The sequence below is a fragment of the Phasianus colchicus genome, chromosome 7 (genome assembly GCF_987193195.1).
Source record: "Phasianus colchicus chromosome 7, bPhaCol1.hap1.1, whole genome shotgun sequence".
NCBI classification, from domain to species: domain Eukaryota; kingdom Metazoa; phylum Chordata; class Aves; order Galliformes; family Phasianidae; genus Phasianus; species Phasianus colchicus.
The window spans coordinates 31,424,926-31,438,285 of NC_143442.1; the positions used below are offsets into that span (position 1 = coordinate 31,424,926).

At 38.4% G+C, this 13,360-nt stretch overlaps 1 protein-coding gene across 39 annotated transcripts in view; it reads right to left on the reverse strand.

Annotated features, from left to right (window-relative positions):
* The window catches only part of ZNF804A (zinc finger protein 804A), a 455,187-nt gene that overhangs the window by 185,961 nt on the left and 255,866 nt on the right, over positions 1 to 13,360 (reverse strand). The gene's annotated exons all lie outside the window — the stretch shown is intronic.

The window sequence follows — 13,360 nt, forward strand, 5'->3', positions numbered from 1 at the left end:
GGAGGAGAGCAACCATCAGGCTTGATTTACAAAGGGAATTTTAATGCTGTAGAGCCATTAAAGCCATTAGATGCCCTGGGCCAATTTCTGATGTCAACTTTGAACTACACTTTCTCCAGGAATAGGTAAGTGGTGATTAATTTTATCCATAATACTGATACTTTTGTTCAAATTATTATTGGATCTAGGTGGTCAGTGGCACTTACCAAACTAACTAGTGCGTTGATTTTTCTTTAACGTCATGTCTGTGGAACAGTGGCACAAGAAGATAAACAGAATCTCAATTCTTTTATGGCAGTTCCTATGGAAAGTACAAAATATGCTCATTTACGCTATAATTATCACACTATAATGACTATGTTCCTAGCAGACATTCAGGAAACATAGAAGCCAATTTGGCCCTCTTCCTTTATGACTTTAAGTTAATCAAAACAAAATCTCAGCCAAATGGAACAGACCAGTTAATAAAGCTCATCTACCTCGCCCTGGAAGAGCTCTACTTGAAATTCAGACTTGCTCATTTCAAATCTCTGCTAATGAGCATAGATATGTTTATCATTCTGTGACAGAAATGGAGGCAGAAAGGAGGAAAAAAAAGAGACAAATGATGAAGGTAACGTTTCTGCTTGATGTTAGTAGTCATTATAATGGAAAATGATGGCAAAACATTTGAAAGACAAATCCGACCTAAGATATTTAATCCAATTTTTCATTATGTTGGACATTAGAGAAAATTTCATTTCTGTAAGACAAATATGGTACGTGAAAGTATTTTTAGAGACAGACAGAATCAATTGGAAGGAATATGGCTATGTACAAACACAGATGTCTGTGCTGGTTCCAGGATAGGAAGGCTATTTTAATCTAGCCTATTTCTGATCAGCAGCCATCACGCCAAATAACTCCAGAGCAAATTTTCTCTTTCTGCTTCTAGAGACATTCTAACTATGGGATGGCCTGCTCTACACCACTGACAGACACTTCGGATAACTTAAAAAATAATAAAGTTCTTTTAAATTCTGTATGTTTCTTCTCTCAGTAGTGGGTGAATCAGAGGGACGCTGCCAGGATTCCAGGCTAACCAGTATTTGAGTGGACGACACTCACACATGAGATTGTAGTTTTTTCTTCCTGGTCAAGTGTTGCAAATCACACGACTCAATTGTAAAGGATCACCAAATAAACCCAGCAGCCATTTAATACTGGTGGTCTAATCCTATTCCATAATATAAATTTAGGAGGCTCTACACTTATACAACTACAGAGAAGTCTTTCCAAAAAGCACAACTTGAAAAACTAACTCAAAATTCTTCTATTAATCAGAGGTGTATTACACATTCAGATGTAAATACATGTTGCTAAGAGTTAGATTTTCCATTTTAAAGGTCCATTCAGACTATTAGCTTTGAGAAAGATTTGCATTCTAAGTCAATAAACTAAGGAAAAAAGCTAGCAACTTATTGCCAACAATATCAAAATATTGAAGAGAAACATTTCCAAATATGGCAGAATTAGGACAAATGAGTTATTTCTCAAAACAGGAAGAAAAAAAAAAAAGGCAATCTTGCAATTTCTGGAAACTGAAAGCACATAGGGCTCAGCCCTCTGGGCACAGCTACGCTTTCTGAAAGGCTTAGTGGATAAACAGATTTAGTTTACTAAAAATCTATGTTGGGAATGCACATGTGACTCCATTACTGCTCAAGACTGCCAATCTACTACTATTATGCTGGCATCACATCTAAGGCTCTGTGAGTTATGCGAATGTATTTCTCCTAAGCAAGCTTCTGAACTGTTCACTGTGACATGTTCACACATATGTACACTGGTTTATGAAAGTTACAGATTATATTGCAGCCACAATTGTCTGCAGAGAAAATGACTTCTGCTTCTTCATATTCTTTTGCTGCATACAGATTTTAACGTCAGCCAGAATAACAAAGTGTCTTTGGAAAGCATCATACCTTCAGTGTCTGAATCTGTACACTAACAGAACCTGCATGACTTCAAACAGATTAAAGCACCGTGACCTTTAAATGTCAAAATGATGCCTACTGCTTATAGGATGTGGAGATGCCTACAAATTCATTCTCAACATAGCTTCCAATAGCTTCAAAGCACAAAATGTAATCCAAGTAACTATTCCATCTTTTCCAGCATTTACACGCTCCTGTATCGTCTTGAGCATCTACACTATTTCCTAGTATATATAACTGACTAATTTTGCAAATATTAGGCTTTGTATCCCAATGCATTGGCTATGCACAACTTCAGTCGCAGGGAAATCCCTGTTTATCACATTAACACCAAGCCAAGAAACACCAGTGTAGCCCTAAGAGACTTTGGCCATTTTGTATCTTGCAACACATCTGCACCCTCTGCTGAAGGCACAGTCTGAATGCATCACAACTCAAGAAGCTGATACGTTTTCCAATAGCCTTGTAAGCGCTCCAGTTCTTGCTGAGTCAAGACCAACATCAACTCACTGAAGCAGATAAGAAACTGCAACATAATTATTACTGTTAACAAAAAATAAAAGATTATCTCCTTCTCGACAAAATTCTCTTGTAGCAAAACTCTGTCATCTAAATTCATCTTCCATTGTTTTTCTCCTAGCTCTGTGCTAAGCCAGCTGGTTTGCTTAGAGCAATGAGCTGTTGAATTAGGTAATGTTTTTTGTAAGTCACTCAAGTACAGCAGTTTTGAATGGTTTCACAATGCACAGATGTCTAAACTGCCTTTAGAGTGATATTAAATGGTAAATACTAAGTGGTAATACTAAGTAGTAATACTAAGTGGTAAACACGAGGACTTGCAATTCTGTTGAGTCCACAAGTGACAAATACACATTTTCTCAGAACAGCTATCATCTTTTAATTAGTGTTTTAATTAGCCCTAAATAAAATTCCACATTTGTATAGCATCAAGAATCATTTTAAATAAATTGCAGGTTAATACAAATGAAGCATCCACCTGAACTCAGAGCAAAACTGAATGCACAAAGAGATGCAACATCCCTACATGGTGAATAAGAAGAATTTTTGCTACTGAAGAGCTGAGTTTCTAAAACTTTTGTTTCACACTTGGTCTCAAGAAAAGAGGCTGAGAAGTCATGGTCCCGCAGCTCTGGGTAAGCTCAGGGTGCCAGGACAGCTCTCTTAGAGTCATACAGGTAAGACAAGACCTAAGGACAGATGCTCTTGGACAAACTGGGGATGTTACTGCTGCCAAGTCAGCAGGTGCCTGCTATGGTTACATGCCCGCATACTGTAGAGGAGACTCTTAGAAAAGAAGGTCACAGAGCTCTGTAGGGCTGGCATGGCCCCACCACACCAAAGCAAAGAGTCTTGGTCACATCATTTGGGAACACTTGTGCAGACTTACTGCAATAGGGATGTCACAGAATGAAAACAGCAAATGGAAGGAAAAGGTTTTGTGAGAGCAACAGAAGATGCTGCTACTGGCATGTATGCATTTCAAATAGGACAGTTGGTCAAAATTATTTATAAAGCTGTAAAGAAAAGCATTATTTACATTTTCCTGTTACCTTTTCATGAAGTTTTCATTAGCTTTCAGGCACAGCGCTAGTCAACTTCTTCCTATGATTAAGATTTTAATGTTGATTTAAGTAAAAACATAACTTCCAGTGAAGGCAAGGTCACTTTCAAAATTCCATGTGCTTCATAGTATGGAACGCACAGTAAAGAACCAAAAAAATAAAAAAATAAAAAAGAAAATCCAATAAAGCCTCGTTTTCAAAAGCAAAGATGATATGCATGACAGAAAACTGGATCAACAATATTTTCACTAAAGTGAAATTTCTTTCATAACAAAGTACTTCAAAAATAAATTTGATACTTCAGTAGCAAAATCCACACCAAAATACAGCAAACTACATTTTTAGATTAATCAGTTACATCTGCATAATATTTCACAGTTCAATAGATTAAGAAAAAAAAAAATGTTCACAACAACTGGGCAGATTTATGGCATTTGCTAAGCTGTACAAGCAATACCATTTGAATAATTTAATGAAAAATGTTACCAAGTTATGCTGTAAAGTATATAGTCTGCACTTAGATCACTTTGGCACATCTTCTAAACGCAACAAGAATTATCTCCACAAAGCCAATCTTCTACATTTTGACTTGTTCTCCACCACGCTGTGCAATTCCTGAAGGATGCTATCCGATTAAGTGCACAGGTGACCTCAGACGTTCAAGTACAACACATATTAGGGACACGTTTAAGCCCTAGCTTAGATAATTGCTTTCTCACTTCCTAAAACTTGACTCTGTCTTTTCTCCCCATCATTCACCATAACTGATCACTCCTGTGAACATAACTGCATAAGCATCTTTTTACACATTATCTTATTTAACAAATTGGTCTGCTTTTCACATTAGTTCAACCCAAAAATCTAGCCCATTCGATTCCAAATTGGAAAAAAAATCACTTTTGATTTACAGTCTGCAACATTTGGATGCTGAGTTCAATAGACAGCTTCATCTCAAGAACTCACAATGACAGACTATCAAACCAAAGAAGACAAAAGCAGGAAGAGAAAAGTGAGAGTATTAAATTCTTTGGATAGGAGACAAAGCCTTGTCTTCCTACATTTGGTGGAAGAATAAAAACTGAAATTTTTCTGAACTTATATTTGTAAGTTCCTCCATAACGCGTATTTCACAATATAAAAGGTAAACACATTCCTTTCGGAGCAAGTTCCAAGTGCATCAAAACAATTTCGAAGAGTTAGAAATGCCAAAGTACCATCATCGATTGCATTCCTGAATTACTCTTCCTTCCACTGCATCTACAAATTTCACTGTTAAGGTTGTTGATCAAGTTTAGACTGAAATACAACTCCACTAAGAGCTTGAAATAGCATTAAATTGACTATAAAATGTTTAATGCACATTAAAAGTACCAAATGCAATAACCAAGGTACAAATCCCAATTTTCTTTATATTTCAGTAGGTTTTACGTCAAATAATCAAGTTAACAAGCTAAGCCAAGATTATTTATTTTTTATTTCCCTCCAACCGTTACGTTTTAAGATCAGCTCCTAAAAGAAGTTTGAAATAGAAGAGAGATAAAACAAACAGTATGTCTGTAACTAAGAGAATAATAATGGTAAGAGAGAGACGTGCCCCTCGTGCTTCCTGTATCCAGTAAAACTCCAATGGAAAATAAATGTAACTTCATGCTAACGTACACCTATTGATCAAACCTAAATCTTGTTGAACTGGGCTAAAGCACTCAGAAATGCGCTAGAACGGCGTTGAGGCTTATAAAAGCACCAAGGAAAAGACAGATAAATTGCTTTTTAAGAAAAAACTGTCTTTAGGAAATAATAGCTTACTAAATTATAGACCTTGGTTTTGTAGCTCAAAGGTTTCTAAAATTCAAATTGCATCTCAAAGTATTTTCCCTGCATCATCACCCTGCCTCCCCAATCAGATTTATTATACTTGAGTTTAAAGATGACCAGAACTTTAAATACTGTTATTAGTATTTTTTTTTATTATTTTTTTTTTTTAAATCAAACTTTTAGCTACTGGAAGATCACTGAAGTCTACATCACCATCACCATCCTTAGCCATTATAGTTCACCTGGAACCCATTCATGCTTTATTCTAAGCTATAAAAGGCATTTGGACGTACCCAGCAGTATGTGGATATCAGTGTGGTTACAGAAACCGAACCAAATTCAGAGGGGAAGAAAAAGGATTTTAAATAAACTGTTTGCAACAATTTACCTCTACGAATCAACTCAGAAAGTAATGTTACAAAATATGTTAGAAGAGGAATAAATGTTTTCAAGCCTAGCTCCCAAATCATCACTGCAAATTGCCATGGATACCAGCTTCGGAAATATAATGCAGATGAAGAGAAGGAATCCTCAAAGAATGAAGCCATCTTTACTCTGAATTCTGCCTAATCTTTAGAAATGCAGATGTGCAAGACAAGGAAGCACAGCATTCATTTTTGTTCTGTCTTATCACTTACTTCTAAAGCACACTGTCTAGCAGCTCCACGTGATAAATAATTCAAGTGAAGTCTTGTGTTCTGAGTTCAAATTTACCAAATTCAATAATAGGCTTTTTTTTTTTTTTTTTTTAACACTGCTACACACACAGCTGCGTCTCAGTTCTGCTGACTATTACCACCACATAGTAACCTTAAGAGTGCTGTATATATGGCAACACCATGGAAGCACTCTGAATTGTGGTGCAGTGCAATAAAATCTTAAGATTTTTCATTGTAATTTTGCAATTCATCATTTTCTCCTCAATCATTTTCCATGGGTATTTTAAGCGATATAAAGCAATCAACATCACCATCAATTTTATGATTCTGTCAAAAACTGTTCTGTAATTCAACTGCCACAGGAAATCCAAGCTTAATAACACTATAACACCTAAAAGCTACCACAGATACTGCAATAATTCTTGAAATGTTGCTTTTCAAAGACACAGACAAGCAAGAAACCTTCTGGTAATAACTCTTTCTGGAAGACAGAAGGTCACTTGCACAAATCCAAGCCACACCAGGCATTTCCACACAGGAACCGCAATGCTTCATACTGCTCTACTTAACATGGAAAAGAGAGAAATACTCCTTCATTCTCATGGGGCCTTATGGCACATCCAGCTGAATGACAGTAAGAAATACAATTTTTATATTAAATTAATGCCTTCTTAGCAGATTTTCATATTTTGTACATAACTGCCACAAGAAGTCATGTTGAGATCGGCTCATCTTTATAGAGGTGAAACACTCAACTTCCTTCAGCCTTTTTCGGTCAAAACAACCACCTGAAGTGTTCATCAAGAGTTTAGCCTTCCAAATGTGAAAGGGGGCAAACACTTAGTGTGAAGAACTTGGATAAATCTTAGTTTTCAAACACTACCAGTGAATTTGATTAACACCTGCAAACTTTAGTGAGCCATGTAAGAGATGAGCAGTGAAGTCTCAGTCATTCCTTCAGTCACTCCAAGGTCATTTACTCTTTTTCCCTACCCAGATTTCACTTTAAGCTACAAAAAGAAATCAGAAAAGCTCAAATAGAAGCAGTTCAATTACAAGCAACTGAAACAGCAATAACAAATATCTACTTATTTTGCAGGACTCAGATGCTATGTTTATCGCTACACATAGTTTGTATTCCTACTACCATTCATTGCTCTACTCAAAACATGTAATTATACACCAGAACTATAATTTGCAGATGTCCTTATTTCATTGAGCACAAAGAAATTAATTACCCTTTTTCTAAAGAGCATAAAAACTTTGCATCTAGGTCTTTGAGCAACTCTGAGAACGTTAATAATGTTATTGATATCATACAGCATTACACAAAATAGTACCCGTGGTAAACTTTCCAATTCACACTAATAATTAATCAGAAGGCAGCCAGAGCAATTAAGCACTGTTGTATATTCAGTCATAGCCAACGTCTTTACAAAATAAACTAAAACTACTAAAAATATTCTCAATAGAGTCCTACTTTTTCCTATATTCTACCTCCTTCTACAGCGTACCGTGAATCTCATTCCATTCAGAAACTGAATTTATCAAGAGGCTAAAAATGCAAAATCCACTGATGAGCAGATTCTGACATCCGATGCTTGACTTGAAATCTATCCGAATCTAGCATTCTCTCAGTTATTAAAACAAGCAATAAATAAATAAATACAAAAAATGACTGGCTGCCCACCTTTCATACATTAAGTCATCTGGAAGTTTGGCATTTGTGTAAACATCCACGGCTTCATACCCCAGTCATACCTAAAACAATAAAGATGTGATATACACCAATGCTCAAGCCATCCTCTATCAAGTCTTATTTCCCCCTGGGTATTTCAGGCACTTAGCATTTGGCTCACTGTCGACTTTCCAAGGTAAAAGTGCACAGTTAGCAGTTTCTCCCTGGCTGCCGTGGATCGCTTGGAATAGTTCCCTGAGAAATAACAGCCTCAAGTGCTTGAAGCTATTCTGCATCACTCAGGAGTTTTTTCTGTGTTGCATTAGAGCCCTACAGAATTTGTCCCAGAAGGAAGATTCCCAGATGCAAGCTGCCATGATCCTCTCTTTTTTCACCACTTTCCACTATGATATACAGTTCACCTTCTTTTCACTACACCATCATAACATCTGACTCTCCAACCAGTCAAATATAGCAAGTTATACTGTAGACCCTTAAAGTGAGGTTACAACTTCATTGGATTTCATTTTTATTTCCGTATCACAAAAGATTAAATTTACATAACAGATGTTTCTAATTCTTCTGGTTCATCTTAATTAGTCCATCACACACCCCTAACACTTAATAACAATTACAGTGTTTTTTAATTAAGCTTTAATATTACAGCTATCAAAGCCTATACAAGTTGCAAGACGTTTAATGCCTAGATCTATACATACAAGAAAAGCCAGTTGCCCTCTAACTACTCTGGGACACAGTGACAGGCCCAAGTGTTTAAGACTGCACTTTTGCCAGGACCCAGTTAAAACTGCTTTACTTATTTAGAATCACAGAATCCTTAGAGTTGGAAGGGACCTCTGAAGGCCATCTAGTCCAACTCCCCTGCATTGAACAGGGACACCACAGCTAGATCCCCAGGTCTTTTTTGGCAGGGCTGACTCAGTCCTTTCATCCCCCAGCATGTATTGGTAATGGAGGCTGTCTTGACCCCCCTGGCTCACAAGCACTGCTTTTTCAGTAACTGAAGTTTTTTTTTTTCCTAAGATGTATCACTTTGGCATCATTTTATCCTGCTGCTATGAGCAACAAAAGCTTTTTCTGCACAGAGAAGAATGAACGGGAGCCATCCCAGTGATCCGTTACAAATCACATGTGCACTCCTCTGGCTCTTTGGGACTGTGACCTCAGGAACCCATCCAGATATGGGATCAGAGGCTATAGGAACCATAGGTAATCAATAACACCTGGAAACTAGTGTCTGGAGGGCTGTTCAGCATGGTGTACAACTTTTCTTCGGGGTTTAATTTTTGTGCTTCTTTTCCATCCACAAGAGTAAGCTAAATTATTCCCATACCTCATAACTGTAGTGAAAAATAGGTACCTGCAGAGCAAAGCACTGTAGCCCTAGGCTAATTAAGAATAAACTAGATTCCAGGTTCTTCACTTGAACAAAGCCATTTCTTATTCCAAAATGAGTTCCCACTCTCTGAACAGAGGAAGCACCGCGACCTCCTGGCCAGGATCATACAATCATAGAATCCTTTGAGTTGGAAAGGACCCACAAAAGCCATCTAGTCCAAGTCCTCTGCAATGAAAAGGGACATTTACAAGCAGATCAGGGCGCTCACAGCTCTGTCCAGACTGACCTTGAATGTCTCCAAGGATGGGGCATCCACCACCTCTGAGCACTCTGGGCACACCGCTGGCTCATCCAGCTTGCCATCCACCAAGTCCTCTTTGGCAGAGCCATGCTCTGCCTTTACATTCCCCAGTTTGTACATACAGCAGGGCTTGCCATGACCCAAGTGCAAGAGCCTGCACTTGAATTCATTGAACTTCATGAGATTCACCTTAGCCCTCTGCTGGAGCCTATCTAGGTGTCTCTGAATGGCACCCTGTCCCTCAGACGTGCCAAACACACCATATGGGATCCTGCCTCCCAGAACCTCTCTCAAGGTGCTGAGGAACCATTATTTATACTGAGGACTGTACTGACTTAAACAGCTGTGACAATTATTTTACCATCTCATGCTGCACAAGGAAATGCTTTCACGTACAGATTTGTAGTGGCAAGAAAGTTCCCTATTACCATTTGGCTACAGTGAGTTGAGATTGCAATGTAATATTGCAAAGAATAAAGCCTTATGCAGTATTTATTAGTTTCGTATTTTATACTTTTATCCTCAGTCCTTTACAGCTTTAGCTCTATTTTTCTGGAAGCAGATTATAAACACTGTCACTTACACTGTGCTCTATGAAAACACTGGAGATGACCCCCACTTTATTTCAGTGACTTGTGGTTTCTGAAAAACTTGTTTCCACCAGCTGTGGACAGCAGCATAAAAATGAATCAGATTATTTGCAAAGAAGAAAATCATCGCTAAGAAGTAAGGTCTGAACACACTGGGGAAAAAAAAAATCACAGCACAGAACTCCCCTCTGTTTCTGTGCTTCTGAACAGAAGCACATCTGAACACTTCATTTGGGATAACTTATATCCCCAAAAGAATGATTGTGGAGCAAGAAAAACCCTGTCACTCCTGATATTTTATTTTTGTATGTATGAACCTAGGTGAATGCCAGATAAACACATCAGTTCACTGAAAAAGAGCAAACTATCTCACCGTAAGAGCTGGCTGCAAACTATCATTAAGTTTCCCCAGCATGTTCCATTATTTTTCCTTTATTCACAGTTTTGCAAAGCCTCACTCTTAGAATTATCCCCTAACATGAACTGATGGCAGCTCTGCCTCAATGCTGCACCTGAGCAGGACTGGAAGCAGCACCGCTCCATGTGCAGAAGGCTCCCAAGTTTCAGACAACAGTTGAGCCTGATATACAGAGTATATACAGAGTTCTGACACTACCTCCAGTACACCTGGCTGCAAGGTACTGTCAATGCTTCAGGTTTATTTGCCTTATCTCGAAAGCAGAGATCTCCAACAGATGGGGCTAACAGCATAAGATGCTGCTGATAAAAAGGACCTAGCTTTGTCAGAAAATCTCTTCTGCGATCAGCATGGATTTGCTCGCACATCCAGAGTGGTAAAAATAAAGAGGCTTTTGTACTTCCAGATGATGGTGAAGGCTGTGCTGCAAATCTGATTCTGTTGAGCTCCACTTGCAGTCTAATCGAGTAGAGTTAATTCTCTCGGCACAAAAATAGGCTAGTAAGCAATTAGCCTTTACAGCCTAAGTTTTCATTTGAGCATGTTCTTTTAACATACTAAGGTAGAAAACTTTATATGTAGACTTGTTTTTTATGTTGTTATTGCTCTAAAATTTGACAACAGAATGGCTGGTTCCTGCAAATCAGATTTTTGTCACCCTTCCATTCTCCAAAAATGAAACACCGAACTACAGAATACATTCCTACAGATAGGTCTTCAATTACCACTGCAGTATCAGAGCGCAGTATCAAAGACTTTCCAGCCCTTCCTCAGCACTGCCCTGCTGTACAGACAGAAGAGAAAACTGGCTATGGTTTGGGTGTATCTCAAGGCAACATCTCTTCTTAAAAAATTTACATTCATTAGTTTTAGCATGCTTTAAATTGGTGAAAGCAGAGGTGATTGTTCAGTGGGTTCATCGCTGAATTGTGAGTAGTTCAACACATCTTTGGGAAACCCAGTAAAAAGTGACATTTGGTGCCAGCACCATAGACAAAAGTCTGAAGCTGTGAATTCTCTGAATTTATTGCCAGATATACAGGAGATATAAGATACTGCTGATAAATCTCGAGGGCTGCCACAAAACCCCTGTCATATGTCACAAGCTATAAACTTACAGAAAGGGCAACTCTGAATAACTCTTCCCTGGCTTGGTTGCAGTGTCATGAGTTATTTCTGCTGGGTAGCTTCAGCTCCCTGCACAGGCAGCAGGGCTGAACAGATTCCTGTGAGCAGGCAGGCGTGGGCTAGCAGCTGGCAGGGAGCTCTCCAGGTATCCTCTGCAAGGCTACAGTGCTCTGCAACACATGGTGCTTGTCCTGAGGATGCCGCCAGCATCACCACAGTGAAAGGCAAGATGCTTCTCACAGAGAAATGAAGTGCTGAGTTGGTATCTGTAAAGTCCCCGCTATGACTAATGGCCACGCACAGAATCAAATCATTAATTCAGTGCTTTGCAGCAGTTCTCACTGTGTAACCGCTACTCTCCTTCGCTGTCTGCCTTTTAAAACTACATTTTCCTATCCAACTTTGTTTTAAAAAAGAGGAAATTAATTACATCTGAAGTAATTAGAAATTTTAAATCCTTTAATTCGCTTCTCTCAGACACACAGCTTTAGAATATATTAAGAAGATGTTAGGCCTAATGCTCTCCTCAGAAGCCTGAGAGACTAATTCATTTTGATAGAAGGCACACATGCTTCTGAAAGCAAATATAGCCATTAACTCCTTTAATCCCCCTCCATCACAGATGATCTGTTTGTTATTTAACTGTTGAATCATGGAAATGTTGAGCAAAAAGGTTCTGGGATGCTCAAAGCCACGTATGAAGGAGATGCACCCCAAAAGCTGCCTATTCTTAACACTGCAGCCCTGCAGCATGCTGCAGTGTTTGCAGCCCTACCTGATAAATGCTCTGCCATCTGCCAAAGCACTCTGATATCAAGCTAAATGTGGCCCCAGCACAAATTTTACCAGTGTTCTTCAATTCAATGCACCGAAAAGAAATTTGGCAAAAGACAATGAAGGCAAACAATAAGCTTGAAGCACGAGTTTCTGGAATTATGCCTACTTACAGAAATATTAACTTACTTAGAATTTATGTACTTGATGTATGCTGGGGAAAAAAAAAAAAAAAAAGCATATTGCAATATGATGCATTTATTGTTTGGAAGGAAGATGAACAAAACAGACAACAAGTACACCAGGAGAAATTTACACCACCTTGCTGGAGCCCATTGGCATCACCACACAGCAGAAGCCCTCAGACACAAATGAACAAACCACATGCGCCAGTTCATGTCCTGCCCAAAGCAGACACTCCTCAGTGCAGAGCAGCACCAGGAGGAAGGCACTGATATTGTAACACTTCACACTACAGCTTCACATCAGAGCCATGCTCCGTATTCTGGCAATCTCAGCCAGGCTGGGCTGCATACAGCCTATGGGCACAATCTGTTCTCCTAATCCAGCAGATTAAAAAAAAAAAAAAAATACATACCAAATGACTAAAGAAGGATTTAAAAATTTCTAATACACTAAGTGCTATCTGACCTAATAGCTCGCAGTAAGCTACCTATATAAATATTAAATATCAGATAAATCTCTGCTCCATAAGCTGCAAAACAAATGGGAATTGGACAGGCAAAAAAATATATATTATTTTAAAGAAGAAAGGGTCACGCATCAGTAAAATCATCTGTGGAAAAACCATAATATTCTCATATGCAAACACTAAATTTCAAAGTAGCACTCACACTGTCTTAAGATGAATCAACCCTCAGTAAATATTTATTTCACAGGCCACCTACTACAGGCCTATTTTTTTTTTCCTGGAGCTTTAACATGAAAGATCTGCAAGTGTTTGATTTTTTTTTTTTAAGCAATGTGAGCAGCCTAAAGATGATGGAAATGTGAAGGCACATAAGGACGCTTTTAGAAGCTTGAAGATTAACAGCGCGCTACGATGCAGAGCAGTTGA